The sequence below is a fragment of the Schistocerca americana genome, chromosome 9 (genome assembly GCF_021461395.2).
Source record: "Schistocerca americana isolate TAMUIC-IGC-003095 chromosome 9, iqSchAmer2.1, whole genome shotgun sequence".
NCBI lineage: Eukaryota > Metazoa > Arthropoda > Insecta > Orthoptera > Acrididae > Schistocerca > Schistocerca americana.
Genome location: NC_060127.1, coordinates 204227719 through 204244551, shown reverse-complemented (window position 1 = coordinate 204244551; position 16833 = coordinate 204227719). Strand labels below are relative to the sequence as shown.

The following is a 16833-nucleotide window of genomic DNA, read 5'->3' as shown; positions in this document are numbered from 1 at the left end:
TTACTTGAGTGCCCCTGTTTTACTCCGTTACGCGTCCGTCTGCAGCTGTCGCCTGATATATCTTCCATTTTAGCAGATGACACGCGCTCAGCCGATCGCGTTCTCGAGTTTATTAGTGCCAGTGAGATGACGTCAGCCATTTGAAGCTCTTTTTGGGGACAACCAACCCCCTTCTATAGTGGTTTTTTAAGCTTTCCTTCTATTTTTAGTTTCTCCAATTTTTGAATTTCGTTCCCATTTCTGCCTTTTCCTAAGTCACAGACTGGGCGCTAATGACCGTAGCAGTTTTGCGCCCTAAAACCATTTTAAAAAAATAAATAAAAATAAGGAGCTCGTGGCACCCTGAGAAAGGGAGCTGTAATGCCAGGCATATGTCTCGGAATCTTATTCTGAAATAACTACTTGATTGGAAGCTACAGATTTCGAACAACTCAAAAATTTTATAATAATTGAATCTTACGTTATGAAAGTTTCGTTCGTCCCTAACCATTTCAGACTCAAGTCTATACTTTAAAACGCAGCATGTCATACAGGCAAACTTGGTATCGAAAATTTGAGGCTCATATAATATAATACAACAAAGTGTGTGTTCAAGTGAGAAAAGTGGAGTGTATCAATTTTGATGCTTAATTTTACTGTAGTGGATCTTTTTTGGATTGTGGCAGACGGGTATTAACTATCTACCAATTATTGTTCCTGTTTAATTGTATTTTTATGCCAGTAGGGTCATGATTCTGTTGTATGAGGTGGTCTGCAAATTTGTTGTATGCGTTTTCATGTTTCATTGCTTTAGTTACTTAAAGAATCTTATTATAAAATTTATATTTGCCTTTCGGCCTTTGCCGAATGACAGTCATTGAAGCTTACTTGATATATTTGTGTTTTGCTGAATTGATTTGAAGTTGTGCAGTGTGTCTGTAATCTTGCATTTCGATCTCACCATGAATCATGTCGATTATGTAATAGAACGTTTCTCTCTTTATCTCATGTATTTGTAACACTTGCCTGGTTATTCCAGCAGCTGAGGAGAGAGTGTGCAGTACTCGCCACGTTCTTCTCGAGACAGATATGGGTTATAATTGATACCTAGCCTTCTTGATCCCGCTGAAAAGTTACGGAGAAGATCGTATCCACGGGGGCAAGCTGTTGGCAGATGTTATCGGGCGATCTCTGGGAACAGCGTCTGGCGATCGTTGTCAGTGTCACAGTGATCGCAGCCTAAATGAGCTGTAGAATATGTATGTGCTTGTGGTTAGTGCGCACACGATCATTCCTGGGGAAGAACTGGACCGTTACGTTGGGCGTTGTACAAGGGGTCCTCAGAAAGTTTCCGTTTGACACCGCTCGGCGCGCGCCGATCGCGTATGCTTTGGTATGTGCGTGCTCGGCAGCTCAAATGGTTCAGATGGCTCTGAGCACTATGGGACTTAACTTCTGAGGTCACCAGTCCCCTGGAACTTAGAACTACTTAAACCTAACTAACCTAAGGACATCACACACATCCATGCCCGAGGCAGGATTCGAACCTGCGACCGTAGCAGCAGCGCGGTTCCGGACTGTTCGGCAGCTCAGTCGGCATCCATTCGTCACATCGGGAACGTCTCTGCGCGTCTGTTTTTTTTTTTCGACATTCGAATTTGAAATGTGCGCTGCAATCGAAAATCCCGCCAGTTGTGAGGTGCGGCCTGTGATACAGTTTTTGTTGGCAAAAATCCTAAAACCTATAGATCTTTATCGTGAACTGTGCGAAGTGTACGGAAACAACGTAATGAGTGAATGTTCCGTCCGGAAATGGTGCATTCGGTTTAAAAATGGCCGAACCAACGTTCATGATGAACAGAATAGTGGACGCCCGAGCATTGTGACTGACGATCTTGTCGCTGAAGTTGAGGAAGCGATTCGTGAAAACTGTCGCTGCACAGCAGCGGAGCTTTCGCTTTCTTTTTCACAAGTTTCACGTACTTTGTTGTTTGAAATTGTCACTCTAAAGCTACGCTATCGCAAATTTTGTGCATGATGGGTGCCCAAAATGCTTACAGAGCACCATAAAGAACAGCGAATGGGGGCAACGTTGATATTTCTGGAGGTCTACCACAAACATGGTGATTCATTACTGGATCGAATCGTAAACGGTGACTAGACTTGGGTGAAACAATTGCGAGACAAAATTACAGTCCATGGAGTGGGGGCACACAAGGTCCCTCAAAAACCAAGAAAATGTTTGCAAACCTTGTCACCAAGGAGGTTGATGGCGACACTCTTTTGGGATAGGCAAGGTGTGCTTCTTATTGATTTTATCGAACGCGGGACAACCATAAATTATGCCCGGTACTGTAAAACTTTGCACAGCCTTGGAAGAGCAGTTCAAAACAAACGCCGAGCAAAGCTGACATCCAAAATTTTGTTTTTGCACGGCAGTTTTCGACCTCACACGGCAAACCGCACTAAAGAACTCCTTAATTCATTCAAATGGGAAATTTTCCCTCATCCGCCCTCCAGGCCCGATCTTGCACCAGGCGACTTCCACTTGTTTTCCAAGATGAGGAACTGGCTTGCAACGCAGCGCTTTGATGACGACGCGGAACTCCAGGCGGGCGTGACTCACTGGCTGAAGTCTTAGGCGGCAGAATTTTACTACAAAGGTCTTTCAAAGCTTGTCCACCGCTATGTTGAGTGCCTCAGTGTGTTTGATGATTATGTGGAAAAGTAGTATGTCATTCGCTCTTTGAGATGTATATAATAAAACGTATTTCTTGTACTTAGCTTTTTTGTTTTTAATGTCAGAACGTTCCCTACTTTCTGAATAGCCCTCGTATATTCCTGGACTCGTCATTTAAAGCTCGTTCTTGAAACTTTTTAAGTACGCTTTCTAGGGATAATTTACGCCATCTTCAAGTGTACCATTGCTCATGAGCACGTAGAGCCGCAGATGACTGCGAGATCGTCCCCAACGATACTGAACCTCAGCGCCTCTTTCTGATACCCCAAAAACCGACAGCAGGTGGTCCACCGTTGATGCCAAACATACCTGCATTCAAAGCATTCAGTGAGCGGCTCACGAGCCAGTCAGCTAAGTAGAAACGCACCTTCTGGCGCGTTCGTGTGATGGCATCCTCTCTGCTTTGCGTGAGCCGAAATAGCTCAGTTGGGAGAGCGTTAGACTGAAGATCTAAAGGTCCCTGGTTCGATCCCGGGTTTCGGCATTCATTTTAATGGCGTCCAAATATGCCGCCACCAATATCTTACTGACAGTTGCTACAGAGAAGCAAATTCAACCATCCACAATAGATAGCTGTGTTTCCACTTACATTCGATTGGCACGCGTCTACACAAATATTCTGGAAAGCACTGGGAAGTGCGCAACATTGTTTCCCATTGTACCAGTTATTACTAGCTTCTTCCCATTCCATTCATCCGGGAAGAATGCTTAAATTCCTCTTTGCGTGCTATAATTAATTTAATCTTACCCTCACGATCCCCACGGAGCGTGACGTAGGGATTTGTAGTAAATTCCTAGATTCATCATTTACAGCTTGTTCTTGAAACTTTGTAAGTAGGCTTTCTCGGAGTAGTTTACCTCTATCTTCAAGCGACTGTCAGTTCAGGCTCTTCGCGTCTTTGTGGCATTCTTCCACGGCACGGGTCAAACAAACCTGTGACCATTCGTTCTGCCATTCCCTGCCTACGTTCGAAGTCCCCTGATTGTGTTCTTTGTTACTGGTCCCACACACTTGAACGTTTTTCTAAAACGGGTTCGCACGTGTGATTTGCAAGCAATCTTCTTTGTAGACTGACTGCATTTCCCCAGAATTCTAGCAATAAACCCAAGACTGAGCCTGTGTGATCATTCCATTTCATATCGCTACATAATCTTACACACGGGTATTTGTATGAGTTGGCCGATTACACTTGCAACCTATTGACATTAAAGCCACGGTATACTACGTTTTTTCGTTTTGTGGAGGGCACAATTTTACATTTCTGAAAATTTAATGTAAGTTATTCTCTGCGCCACTCTGAAATGCTGTTATCGAGATCTGGCTGAATATCTGTGCAGCTTTTTTTGCAGACAGTATTTTATTATAGATAATTGCCTGATCCGCAAAAAGTCTGAGATAATATTAATACTATCTACAAGGCCATTAATATAATACATGAACAGCAAGGGTCCCAACCCACTTCCCTAAGTCACCGTCGAAGCTATTTCTACGTCTGTTGATCACTCTGCATTGGAGATAAGATGTGCGTCCGGTGTACCAAGAAGTCCTCAGTCCAGTCAGAAATCTTACTTGATACTCTGTAGGATTGTGCTTTTGATAAAAAGCGTAGGTGTAGTGCTGAATGAAATGCTTTCCAGAAATCAAGAATTCTGCATTCCATTGTTGATTTTTTTGTTGGAACAGTAGCCCACCTAGATAGTTAATTTATCAATCATCGTAACAGTGAAGGCTATTACGACATGGTGGAATGGATTTCCTGGCAAGCCCAACGTTTCGTATCCCACTTCCCTTGTGCGCACCTGAACTTACTTCCACGTGACACCATGACTCTGCGCCCAGTACAGCATGCTGTGTCCTCCCTACCAAGAAATTCTCAACCAAGGCCCAAACTTCGCTTAATGCCCGTACTGTCGTACTCTCGACAATGAAAGTAATTGCCATACTGGTCTTTTTTTTTGGGGGGGGGGGGGGGGGGAAGTCCAGAAATACTGCATCTACGTGACTGTTTCCGTCCATGGCTTTCAGGATGTCATGTGACAAACGTTTGAGCTAGTTTTCACATGATCGATGTTTTCGGAATCCGTGCTGGTTGGCATGGAAGATATCACTCTGTTTGAGATACCTCATTGTGTTTAAGCTCAGAATACGCTCTAAGATTCGATAACAAATGGATGTCAGGGGTATTGGACGGTAGTTGTGTGGATCACTTCTGCTACACTTCTTGCGGACGTGCGTGTCCTGTGCTTTCTTACAGCTACTTGGCGCGATTTTCATCCCGAGTGGTCTACAGTAGATTATCGTTAAAAATGGGCAAACTCATCCGCAAATTCGGTGTAGAATCTAATACGGATTTCATTGGGTCCCGGGCGTTCTTACTTTTAGCGATTCCAGGTGTATCTCAGCGTCACTGACTAGATTTCAGAGTTTCTTAATTTGCTTTGCTGCCTTCAGTTTCAGTCTGTGTCTAGTGCATTAGTGTCTGAACACTAATTGCCTTTGCTTGTCAACAGCACTGTCTACAATTCTCCTAAACCTGAGTCGTGTACTAGCGTGTCAAGTTTCGGAACAAGTAACCACTAACACCTGCTAGCCCAGCAGCGAAGGAGGGAAGTAAGATTTTGGTTCAAGGCTCCGTCGACACCGATGTCATTGGAGAAGGCCCACACGTTTGGAATGTTTATTTTTAAGTACGGGGAAGGAATTCAGCCATATCCGTCAAAGGAACCATGCGAGCATTTGCCTGGAGCGATTTAGGGAAATCGCAGAAAACCTATACCTGGATGACCGGATGTGTATTTGAACGAACGCCCTCCCGAATGGGAGTCCGGTGTGGTAACCACTGCGCTACATCGCTCGGTGCACTGCATCAGCTGTTGACGTATCCGGTACTTTCGTGGCATAGAAAATCAACTAACATCTCTATACAGTGGAAAAGCACCGTGACTGATAAGATAGCAGTAATATTCTAAAACGTTCCTTTTGTTCGTTGATTGGAGGTATCGTAGCGTCGCGCCGAGTCCCGCCCGCGCTCGCGGCCAGAAGTCAGCACAGTGAGCCAGCAAAACAAATCACGAGGCGCACTGCTCCACAAATCTTACTGAGGATTTTACTGGCGGACCTGGAGTACTCTGCACTGCCACACTACCCAATCAGTGTAGACAATCATCAGCAGCGTCGCTTCGACTCACGAGACAGAGGTAAACTCAAGACCCCAAAGTCAATAAATAAAAATCGTGTCGCAATTCAATAACTTTTAAGGAGAAGTTCTGGTCGAGAGGCACGAAAACGGGGTGTAGCCTAATTTTTTTCATTCAAGGATGTTTTTTATTGAAATGGGTGTTTACCACTTTATTATACATGGGTTCTTCTATGAAAAAAAAATTATATCTTAAGAATTTAACAATGGTGGGTGCAGCCTTTATAGGCCGGCCGAAGTGGCCGAGCGGTTCTAGGCGCTACAGTCTGGAACCGCGCGACTGCTGCGGTCGCACGTTAGAATCCTGCCTCGGGCATGGGTGTGTGTGATGTCCTTACGTTAGTTAGGTTTATGTAGTTCTAAGTTCTAGGGGACTCTTGACCTCAGCAGTTAAGTCCTATAGTGCTCAGAGCCACTTTTTTTTTTTTTTTTAAGCCTTTATCAAACTACGCGCCTCGCGGTGCGTGCTAGTTTACGCGAAGCTTTATCTAGACTCGTGGCTATTTCTGAAACCCTTAAGAAATTCTTAAATTAGAGTGAATTTGTTGGCTCATCACAATGGCGTTTTGAAAAATACCTCGGAAAAAAAGAAATGGTACTCTGTTTGAAAAATACGTCAGTTTTTCGGCAAGTATTTCAAGGTTCAGGTGTTTAAATAATTATTTAAAATTCTAATGAAAAAAGCTCTCAGTAAGGTACTCTAAATTTATTACCTTTTACTTAAAAATGAAATTAATCCGTTAACCTGCCGAGGCTATAGAGCGGTTTGCGCGCTGGAAAATGTTGGTTCGAGAAAAATGCGTTTGAAATTTGGAGTAATAAAAAATACGTTTTTTCAAAACTTATGGTTAATCTGCGGTCCAGGGACCCTTCCTCTTCCTCTGGTTCTGAATTTGGTGCTGTATTTTCTCAGTCCATCTCTTTTAAGAAACTGAGATATTCCTTGCCCCGTGGCTGCCACGCGTTTCCTGTAAGATAAATCCGCGAAGTGTTTGCTGTCCGTTCCTATCACGCTTCCTAACACGTTCATGGTCTTCAGGATAGATGAATAACCTTCGTTGAATATACCTGCAGTATGCTGCTATTTCAACAGCTTTAGCCGCGCAATGAAGATGTTTCAGTACCGGTTTCCAAACGCATGCCTTGGAGCTCTCGTCGTCATTTTGTGTATTGGCTCCAATATATCTTTACAGCAAATCTTAATGGGATAGAAGTTCGTACACTGGTTGAATCATTTCTTGAACTAATTCATCGAGCGGCTACTGCTGCCTGTATTTCGGCCAGCACACCGTTCCGTGCAACTTTCCCAATCAAATAACCTTTTGCAGGCGCAATCTACATACTTCAGGGATGAAAATTAAGTAAAAACAATCTGTTCTTGCGTCGGTCTTGACCAGAACCTCACATTAAGAAAGATCCCGGAATACGACCACTGGGCTGGAATGTGTACTCCGCTAACAGTTCTTATTCCGCCTCCAACTGGCACCTTGCACCTTCCACTGCTAAACTCCACAACAACAAAAGAAGAACACATTTCACAGTCAATAGGGAAAGAGTGACACAAAAGACACCACGCTCATGTTCGCCCGGAAACAAATATAATTTATTGGTTTCAATGAAACACTCGCCAAGTCGTTCACTAAACACTACCACCCGGCTAGAATACCGCTCATTAATTTCAGTAAACCATGACTGTTATCTGGTACCTCAAAATGACGCAAATAAAACTTTATTTCTCCAAAAATATAACTATAAACTCTTAAGCATAAGTTATGCAATCATAAAAATTATATTTTACTTTCATGAAAGTATCCTCCCTTGGATTTAATGACTGCCTCACAAATTCGAGGCATGCGGTCAATAAATTTTTGCAGGTGTTGGGAGTCTGTTTGATTGGACACATCCTTAACGACATTCCAAAGATGCACGTTGCTTGTTTTGTGAACTTTCCGGATACGTCTCGTCTGTCCGCTGTCTCGTCTGTCCACTTTATCCCAGACCATTTCAATGGGATTACGATCAGAGCTTTGGGACTGCCACAACGTATCGTTCTGTACCTTTTATTTATCCTTTGAGGCAATTTACTTCTTACAGAACGCGACGAATGTCTTGGTTCATTATCCTGTTGTAGTGTAAACCCGTTCAGCATTATGCGCAATCCACATGGTGTCGTACAATAATGAAGTGTGCGGTAGTAGTTCTTCTGGTCCATACACCCTTCTATCTCTACAATATCGGCAACTTTGTCCCATTCAAAACATCCTCCAACCATAATACAAGCCGCACCACCGTGTTTTAACTGCAGGTAGAATACACTGCTGGGCCACCCTGTTTCCTTCAAATCTACGAACAAATGTCCTCCCTCTGGTAATAAAAATCTCGAATTCCGATTAATCTGTGAAATAAAACCTTCTTTAACTGTTCATGTGTCCACATGCTACGTTTCTCAGCCCTTTCGAGATTCTTCTTTTTATCTGTGGTCTTCAAAAGAGATTTCCTTTCTACCATTCTTTCGTTCAAGCTACCCTTTTTTACTGTTGCAACAGACTTTTTTTTGTTCATTTCTACCAATTCTGGGCGAAGTTGTGCTGCTGTTTTGAATCTGTTTTTCTTACTAGTAATTCTGGTGAACTTTTCATCATTTTTAGTTGTTTTGCGAGGTCATCCTGGTGGTGGTAGGGCCCTACTGCTGTCTGTTGTCTTCTGGTGGTGAAGCGTGTGTTGCACTCCCTCTATACACATGACACATGGTTTCTCAATTTGGGACATGGATAAACCTGCTTGCGTGATTGCTACAATTGCAGCAAGTTGATACATAATAGTGATGTGCATACTGTCAAGGGGTAGCCACAACTGAACACGTCCGTGTTGGGTCCATGACGACATTGGGGTGAGGATGACCTCAGATGAGCTAGTGATTTTATTTTCTACAACAGATGATGGAATTTTAAGGGTTCCGAAACCGGTCGTGTACCCAGTAAAAGATTGTGGTTTAAGCAACTGTCCTGCGGTTTCTTCATTTTTCAAAATACGCTGTCAACTGTCACTAACGAATTGAAATTCAAGGATTGTACAGTACCATGACGTGAAGTAGACTGACGACATCACAACACTACAGGGAACAAGCATATCACCTCACGTAATTATAAGGGGCGGCCAAAAAGTTTTCGTTCGAAGGCCGTGCAGTCCAGAATCGGTGTGACGATCAAGCAAAATCTTAGTGAGCATTGAAGCAATCACCCCACCGACGCACCAGGTTGGAGATAGCCGTTCGGTAAAACTCTGTGGCCTGCTGCGTCAAGAAGTCGGCAATTGCGTGCTGGACATCCTCGTCCCACAGGAATCGTCGACCCTGTTTAAGGGACCGAAGGCGTGATAATTAGGGCTATAGGCAGAGGTCTGCGCGGATGCGGATATCCGCGGTATTTGTTACTTGGCGGATAAAATAGCGACCGGCGCGGATATCTGCGGGCCATCTGCGGATAATGAGCAAGGCATCTGCCCAGTGCGTATGTTGCAATGTTAGTTGAAAACTTCAAGTCTGTTGACATTCTTGGAACCTCGCAGGGCCCGGGTAGAGCGGATGTCTGTTGACCTCTGCCCCTGGCTACGACCGACGTAGCTGTACACAAGAGACCTGCGCCTAATCCGTTTCCGCGACCGTGTCTTTTGTGTGGCCTGTGAAGTGCTCTCTGGGTGGCAAACCTGCCCACTGTCTACCAGTCAGGTGCCCGTTGCAGTTTTCCGCTGCCTTCAGTTAGCGCTTTGTACTGACCGAGTGACAACGTGCATCGTAGCAAATATCAGTGAGAGTTCTTACTTCAACTGAACACCATATCGATGGATACAATTTCGTGTAAGGTGAAAAAAGATAATTTTACATTAGTGAAGGAAAACAAATTGAAATCGCCAATTTGGAAAAAATTCGGATACGTATTTGATGGCAACGAAAAGATAAAAGATATAGTGGCTTGTTTTGCATGTAAAAAAGCATATTCCTACACTGGACACAAAAGTGGAACTTCAAATTTGGTAAAATACTCGTGTGAGGCTGGACAAAGTAGCTAATTAGTTATTTAAATACCGAGAGAGACGTGAAAGTTCCTGAAGTTCCGCCAAATTTGAAGACAGCCGCGACAGAAAAACTTATCAATCTTGTCAGCAAAGATATTTTACCATTCGAAGTTGCGTGTGGATCTGGGTTTCTCGAGACGGCACAGTTTCTTATTGATGTAGGGGCCAAGTACGGTGCAGTGAGTGCCAAGGAACTGCTACCTCATCCAACCACCATATCCAGAAATTTCAAGGAAACGGCCGATCTTTTTTGTGAAACTGTCTCCGCAGAAATGAAGAATATATTCATAGATATAGGTGGAGCACTAACTGTCGATTTATGGACTGATTCGTACCGTAAAATAAACTACATGGGAGTGACTGCATATTATGTTAATTATGAAGAAGTGAAACTTGAGGATCGAGTGTTGTGCACCAGAAATTTTGAGAGTAAGATTAAAAACAGGAGAAAACATTAAACTTGAATTAATTAAGATACTACGGTCGTTCGATTTATTCAGTGCTGTGGATAACATCGTGTTCGTTACGGATAGAGGTCCTGAAATTGTGGCAGCACTTCGCCAATACAAGAGGCTCTCGTGCTCAGCACACATTCCTAATACTGTGCTGGAGCACACGACTCGAGGAGACGCGAATGATGAGAAGAGTGACGTGCAGCGACTAATAAATTCGTGTCGAGCTATCACAACTTTCTTTAAAAGATCTGGTCTTCAGAATCGCCTTCAGAAGTCATTGAAAGGAGATATAGACACACGATGGTTGGTTGGTTGGTTGGTTTGGGGAAGGAGACCAGACAGCGTGGTCATCGGTCTCATCGGATTAGGGAAGGATGGGGAAGGAAGTCGGCCGTGCCCTTTTCAGAGGAACCATCCCGGCATTTGCCTGGAGTGATTTAGGGAAATCACGGAAAACCTAAATCAGGATGGCCGGACGCGGGATTGAACCGTCGTCCTCCCGAATGCGAGTCCAGTGTCTAACCACTGCGCCACCTCGCTCGGTCACACGATGGAACAGTAAATTGGATATGTTTGAGTCTATCAATTCACAATGGTTTGAAGTTCTGTCAATTTTGTCAGAGAAAAATCAAGATAATTTGATTGATTCTATAGAAAAGAGGATGTTGGAAGGTATAATAACCTTTCTGACACCATTTAAAATAGCTTCTTGTGATCTCGAAGCCTCCAAACCCCTACGCTTTATTTTTGTGTGTTGTGGAAGTTAAAACTTCTCTCCTTCCTTGAAAAAAATGATGGCGACAGCCCATTTATGATAGATTTAAAGAGTACTGCCAAATCTATTTTAATTAGCAAATGGGACATAACAGTAACGCATAAACTTGCAACGTTTTTGAATCCAAAATATAAAAACCTAAAATTTCTTAGCAGTGCCGAAAAAGACGAAGTTGTAAAGGAAGCGAAAAATTATGTTGCGAGAAATTGTCCACAGTTAAAAGATAAGGAGAAAACAAGAATCCTCAGAAGATGAATCGACGAGAGATCATGACTTTGCGCCAGATGAAATTCTCAGATTTACAAAGGATAAAGTCCAATTTTCGGAAGGCATCGACTTGATAGCTTGGTGGCATGGACGTGAAAACGTCTATCCTCGTCGTTCCTAACTCGCATACTTCGTGCACTGCATTCCAGCGTCCAGCGCGCCGTCTGAGAGAAGCTTCTCCACCGCGGGACAAATGATGCAGGACCGACGCACGCCTTTGAAGCCACAGACGATTGATGACATCATGTTCCTGCATAGTAATCTTCCAGAGTAAAAAGGTACTTGTACAGCTTCTCTTACTTAACTTATTTTTTTTTTTTTTTTTTTTTGCTTATCTCAATTAGTTACAATTTTTTTCCATCTGATTCTTTCTTTTACAGAATTTGAATCAGAAGCAAGCAGAAGATGAAAATATTTAATCTGAATCCTGTGAGTTTTTATTGTAATATTTATAGTAAAGAATTTCCTCGACATATTGTTAGTATTTTTACTATTCCCAACAAGAACATTTAAGTAGCATTAGGTAAAAGAAGGAAATATTTAACAAGCAATTAGTTTATTCTACTTTTCATACTAAAGAGCTCAATTGTAAGTTTTTACTCTTCGCAACAAGAACATTCAACAGCTAACACGTCAGTATTATTAAACTAGGTAATGATGATCTCATAAGCGCCTACCTAAATTTTAGCGTGCTCTACAGTAACATTTGCAGCCGCCGAGCATTGTCTCTCTTTGTGAACAGTGAAACAGCCCGGCCGGAGCGGTGGCACGGCGGGCCTTGTAATTAATTACAAGTGGGACTTCAAACTACGGCTCGCGACCACCAACAAGCTGTGACTGCGATGGCCCGTGAAAGATTATTCTGATCACATTGAAAGCTTACAAAATATTCAAATCATCCAAAATAATCATGTGTCTTTTAATTTACCAGCCAATTAATAAAGATAAGGGCTGAAATTCGTAAGAAAATTGAACATTTTAACTGTAACTCGGTATTGCTTAACAGGGAACAATGCCTAACATTTGAAGTTATGGGACAGTGGTTTGTATATAGACATCTTGAAATCGTTTGCAGTTCCATTAAACTCTGAAAAAAATTATTTTTTAACATTGAAAGTATTACCTGCGAAATCTACTGCAAATTTTGTCTTAGTAATTTTGACCGATGTTGAGGATGTTTTAAAGTGTGAAAAACTTTCTTTGGTTGAGAATGAAACAGACATTTCATTTATCGCTAGGTCTTAATTCGATAAATCAGCCAAAAGGTGAGGTTCGAGATTTGAATCGTATTTTTAGCTAAAACTAATTGGACTAATTAATTTCTATAACCAGTGATTTTGTTGTCACTCTTCGGAAGACGAGTTATTTCTTCCAGACAACGTCAATTATTGCTGGCACTTTAACTTTTTCACAGGTGCGCCAGCTTTTTGCAGTGTAGGCCTAATACTGTGAATATTTGCACCTGGAAATGACGAGGACTGAACGCGTAAGCTATAATGTAATCATCAGCTGACATGAATGGCTTCAAAATTTGACACATCCAAGCAGTGAGTACAAAAAAACAGTCGGTAAATGATGCAATGTGCTAGTAACGGTTTAAAACCATCGTCATTTTCAGCTGCCTTGGCACAAGAGCAGTGAAATATAATTGTTTCTATACACGTATTTTCATCATTTAATACTATTACACTGAATTTTATTTTTTTAAATAGCGTTTCCAGTCTCACGAGATCCGAGCCACTACTGTGTGTGTTCCGGAGAGCCAATGCTTTCCTGTTTGGAATGGTCTGCTTTAGAGTAGGTGTAGAGCATTTCCTCTGATTTAAGAAGTCGAAAGTAGTTAAGTTGTCGCAGAAATGGCACCCTAACAATAATTATGTCATTACATACCATAATTCTAAGTACTACTGTCTATTACTATTAATTACTCATACAAAACTTAAATATATGCGGATAAGGAACTTGCGGATGCGGATTAATTGCTGTGGATGCGGATGCGGTTGCGGATTAGGACCTTGCGGATGCGGTGCGGATCCGGATTGCACTTTTCTTATCCGCGCAGACCTCTAACTATAGGACGGGTGCTCGAGAGTCTCCCACTTGAGCTGGCGTAACTTCTGCATGAGGACGTTTGCGATATGGGGCCTGCGTTGTCGTGATGCACCAGCACCACTTTTCACGCACCACTTCACAATGATGCTTTTCGACAGATTTGCTGCGCCATACACATTCTTCATTCTCCGATGGACGTCTACCGCTGTGTGTCCTTTGGTAGCCAAGAAAAACATAACAGCAGGTTGATCCTGTCTGGACGCAGTTAGCACTAAAGTCGCCATAGTTCACGTTTCCGCATTTACCACGCGCATATCCCTTGCCTACATGTCGATGCTTATATACATGCATCGGAGTCGCGCTAAATTGAATATACGCTGCAGAAACCCCCAAACGGAAACTTTCTGAACGCCACTTGTATTTTTGTATGTATACAACACTGTCTTGGAGAATACTGAGTGTAGATGAAAAACACATAAACCGGATATGTTTGCTAATGTTGTACTATTCCTTCGCTTACTCAACCCTAGCCTTGCTATCTACTTGCAATTAGATGTCACTTATTAGATTTATTGAAATTAATGAAATTAATTGTAGCTACAGTATTTGCCTCTACAACTTAATATGAGGTCTTTTGTTGAGCGCCTGGATACCCATTAAACGGTGACACTCGCCTAGAAGACCTTAGTAATAGTAGTAGTGGTGGTGGTGGTAGTAGTAGTAGTACCTGTACTGATCCGTAGATCTCTTTTTACAAGGATATAAGACATGTCAAACTGTTTACAAGTTTAGACCAATTTAAAATAAGCTAATTTGTATAGACATCCATTTACAGCCTTCTAGTTAGAGAGCATCATTAGATTTCCTCCACGTATGCAATACATTTTTTTACAAATAACTTATTAAATAACGTAATGCCACACTGTTCACTCACATCTCACTATCAGACACTGCACATACCATACACATTGTTTACGATACTTCGTTCACAACATACACAAACAAACTCACACACACACACTGGTGATCTCTGGGCCATTTTCTGTACCGCAACTTCCCGTTTGCTACCCTGAAAAACTGAGTCAACATCCCCCCTTTAATGAGTGAGATGTTGAGTCCAGAAAGAAGAAGAGGTGTTGGTATTGTACTATGCATAGCTTGGGGGAAAATTTTTCTAGAAAAGGAAAAAAAAGGAAAAAAACACAGTGTGGACCTGTTATGTGGAATGTTGGATGTTTTATAATGATTATAATTATTTACTTCTATAAATTTCTTTTACGAAACCCCCAACCCGGTTTTATCTAAGTAATCCTTCAATGTAGACAATGCATTGCACAACAGGTACTTGTTAGCTGCCTTTTTAAAGAAGTGTACTTTTGATATTTCTTTAACCTCTTTTGGTAATTTATTGTACTGCTTTATCTCTTGGTAGAAAATGCTGTTTTGAGTTTTATGTTTACTTTTGCTTGATAAATGTAAGTTGAGCTTAGCTCTTCTTCCATGTTCATGGACGGAACTGTTTGTGCAGTAATTACCAACGTTATTTTTCATGTGTGCAATACAACTGGAGCAGTTAAAATCCCCAATGTTTCGAGTAGATCTATACAATGAGCGCCTGCCGCGCGGTTAGAGGCCCACGTCGCGACTCGGGCGGCCACTCCCGCCGCAGGTTCGAGTCCTCCCTCGGGCATGGGTGCGCGTGTTGTTCTCAGCATACGTCAGTTTAGGTAGCGTGTAAGTCTAGGGACCGATGACCTCAGCAGTTTGGTCTCTTACGAATTTGACCCATACATTTGAACATTTTACAATGAACTCGACTACTATTTTTAGTTATTATTCTTATGCCTCTTTTCTGAACATATAAGATGCACATCAACAAAAGCAAAACGAGGATAATGGAATGTACTCGAATTAAATCGGATGATGCTGCGGGAATTAGATTAGGAAATGAGACACTTAAAGTAGTAAAGGAGTTTTGCTATTTGGGGAGCAAAATAACTGATTATGGTCGAAGTAGAGAGGATATAAAATGTAGACTGGCAATGGCAAGGAAAGCGTTTCTGAAGAAGAGAAATTTGTTAACATCGAGTATAGATGCAAGTGTCAGGAAGTCGTTTCTGAAAGTATTTGTATGGAGTGTAGCCATGTATGGAAGTGAAACATGGACGATAAATAGTTTGGACAAGAAGGGAATAGAAGCTTTCGAAATGTGGTGCTACAGAAGAATGCTGAAGATTAGATGGGTAGATCATATAAGTAATGAGAAGGTATTCTATAGAATTGGGGAGAAGAGGAGTTTGTGGCACAACTTGACAAAAAGAAGGGACCGGTTGGTAGGACATGTTCTGAGGCATCAAGGGATCACCAATTTTGTATTGGAGGGCAGCGTGGAGGGTAAAAACCGTAGAGGGAGACCAAGAGATGAATACACTATACAGATTCAGAAGGATGTAGGTTGCAGTAAGAACTGGGAGATGAGGAAGCTTGCACAGAATAGGGTAGCGTGGAGAGCTGCATCAAACCAGTCTCAGGACTGAAGACCACAACCAAACTAAAAGACACTGCATGTTACACACTGATGATGGGATTGTTAAGGGCGCCGGCCGGTGTGGCTGAGCGGTTGTAGGCGCTTCAGTCCGGAACCCCGCTGCTGCTACGGTCGCAGGTTCGAATGCTGCCTCGGGTATGGATGTGTGTGATGTCCTTAGGTTAGTTAGGTTTAAGTAGTTCTAAGTCTAGGGGACTGATGACCTCAGATGTTAAGTCCCATTGTAACCTTCCCGTATATAAAAATTTCCGGGTACAAATTTGACTGAGAATCGAAACTGATAAATGTTGAACGTAAGCAGCGCTACGTCATGGCCCTGTGAAATCAACTTGAATAAACTAAAGAAATTCTTACATCATAATAGTGTCGCTGTCTATATATCTGCTCCTAAATGGCACAGGTTAGTGCAATGCTGGCCTATCTACTACTACTGAACAACATTTGTCTGGGATTTGCACTATTAGAAAAAAAACTGACTTTGCTTGTTGCCACAGCTGCATAGCTGGTCCTCTGATTATTAAAGAACACACGACTATGATCTGGAAAAATATGTAAAATATTTAAATTCAAGTAAATGACTAGTAAAAAATTATGTTCTGAAAAACCTTATCATTGAAAACATTTCTGCAAACCATTACATAAAAAGTTGAACATAATAAGTCTGACTTAATTAGTGCTGACAAATCATAAAAAGATTGGAACAAATTCATATTAACACCTCATACAACAAATTTAAGTACTCGCAT

General features: G+C 42.1%; 1 non-coding gene across 1 annotated transcript; it reads left to right on the top strand.

Moving 5' to 3' along the window:
- The first annotated feature begins 3130 nt into the window (after positions 1 to 3130).
- On the top strand, positions 3131 to 3203 carry Trnaf-gaa. The gene has a single exon. It is a non-coding gene; the product is annotated as a tRNA-Phe (tRNA).
- Positions 3204 to 16833: the final 13630 nt, after the last annotated feature.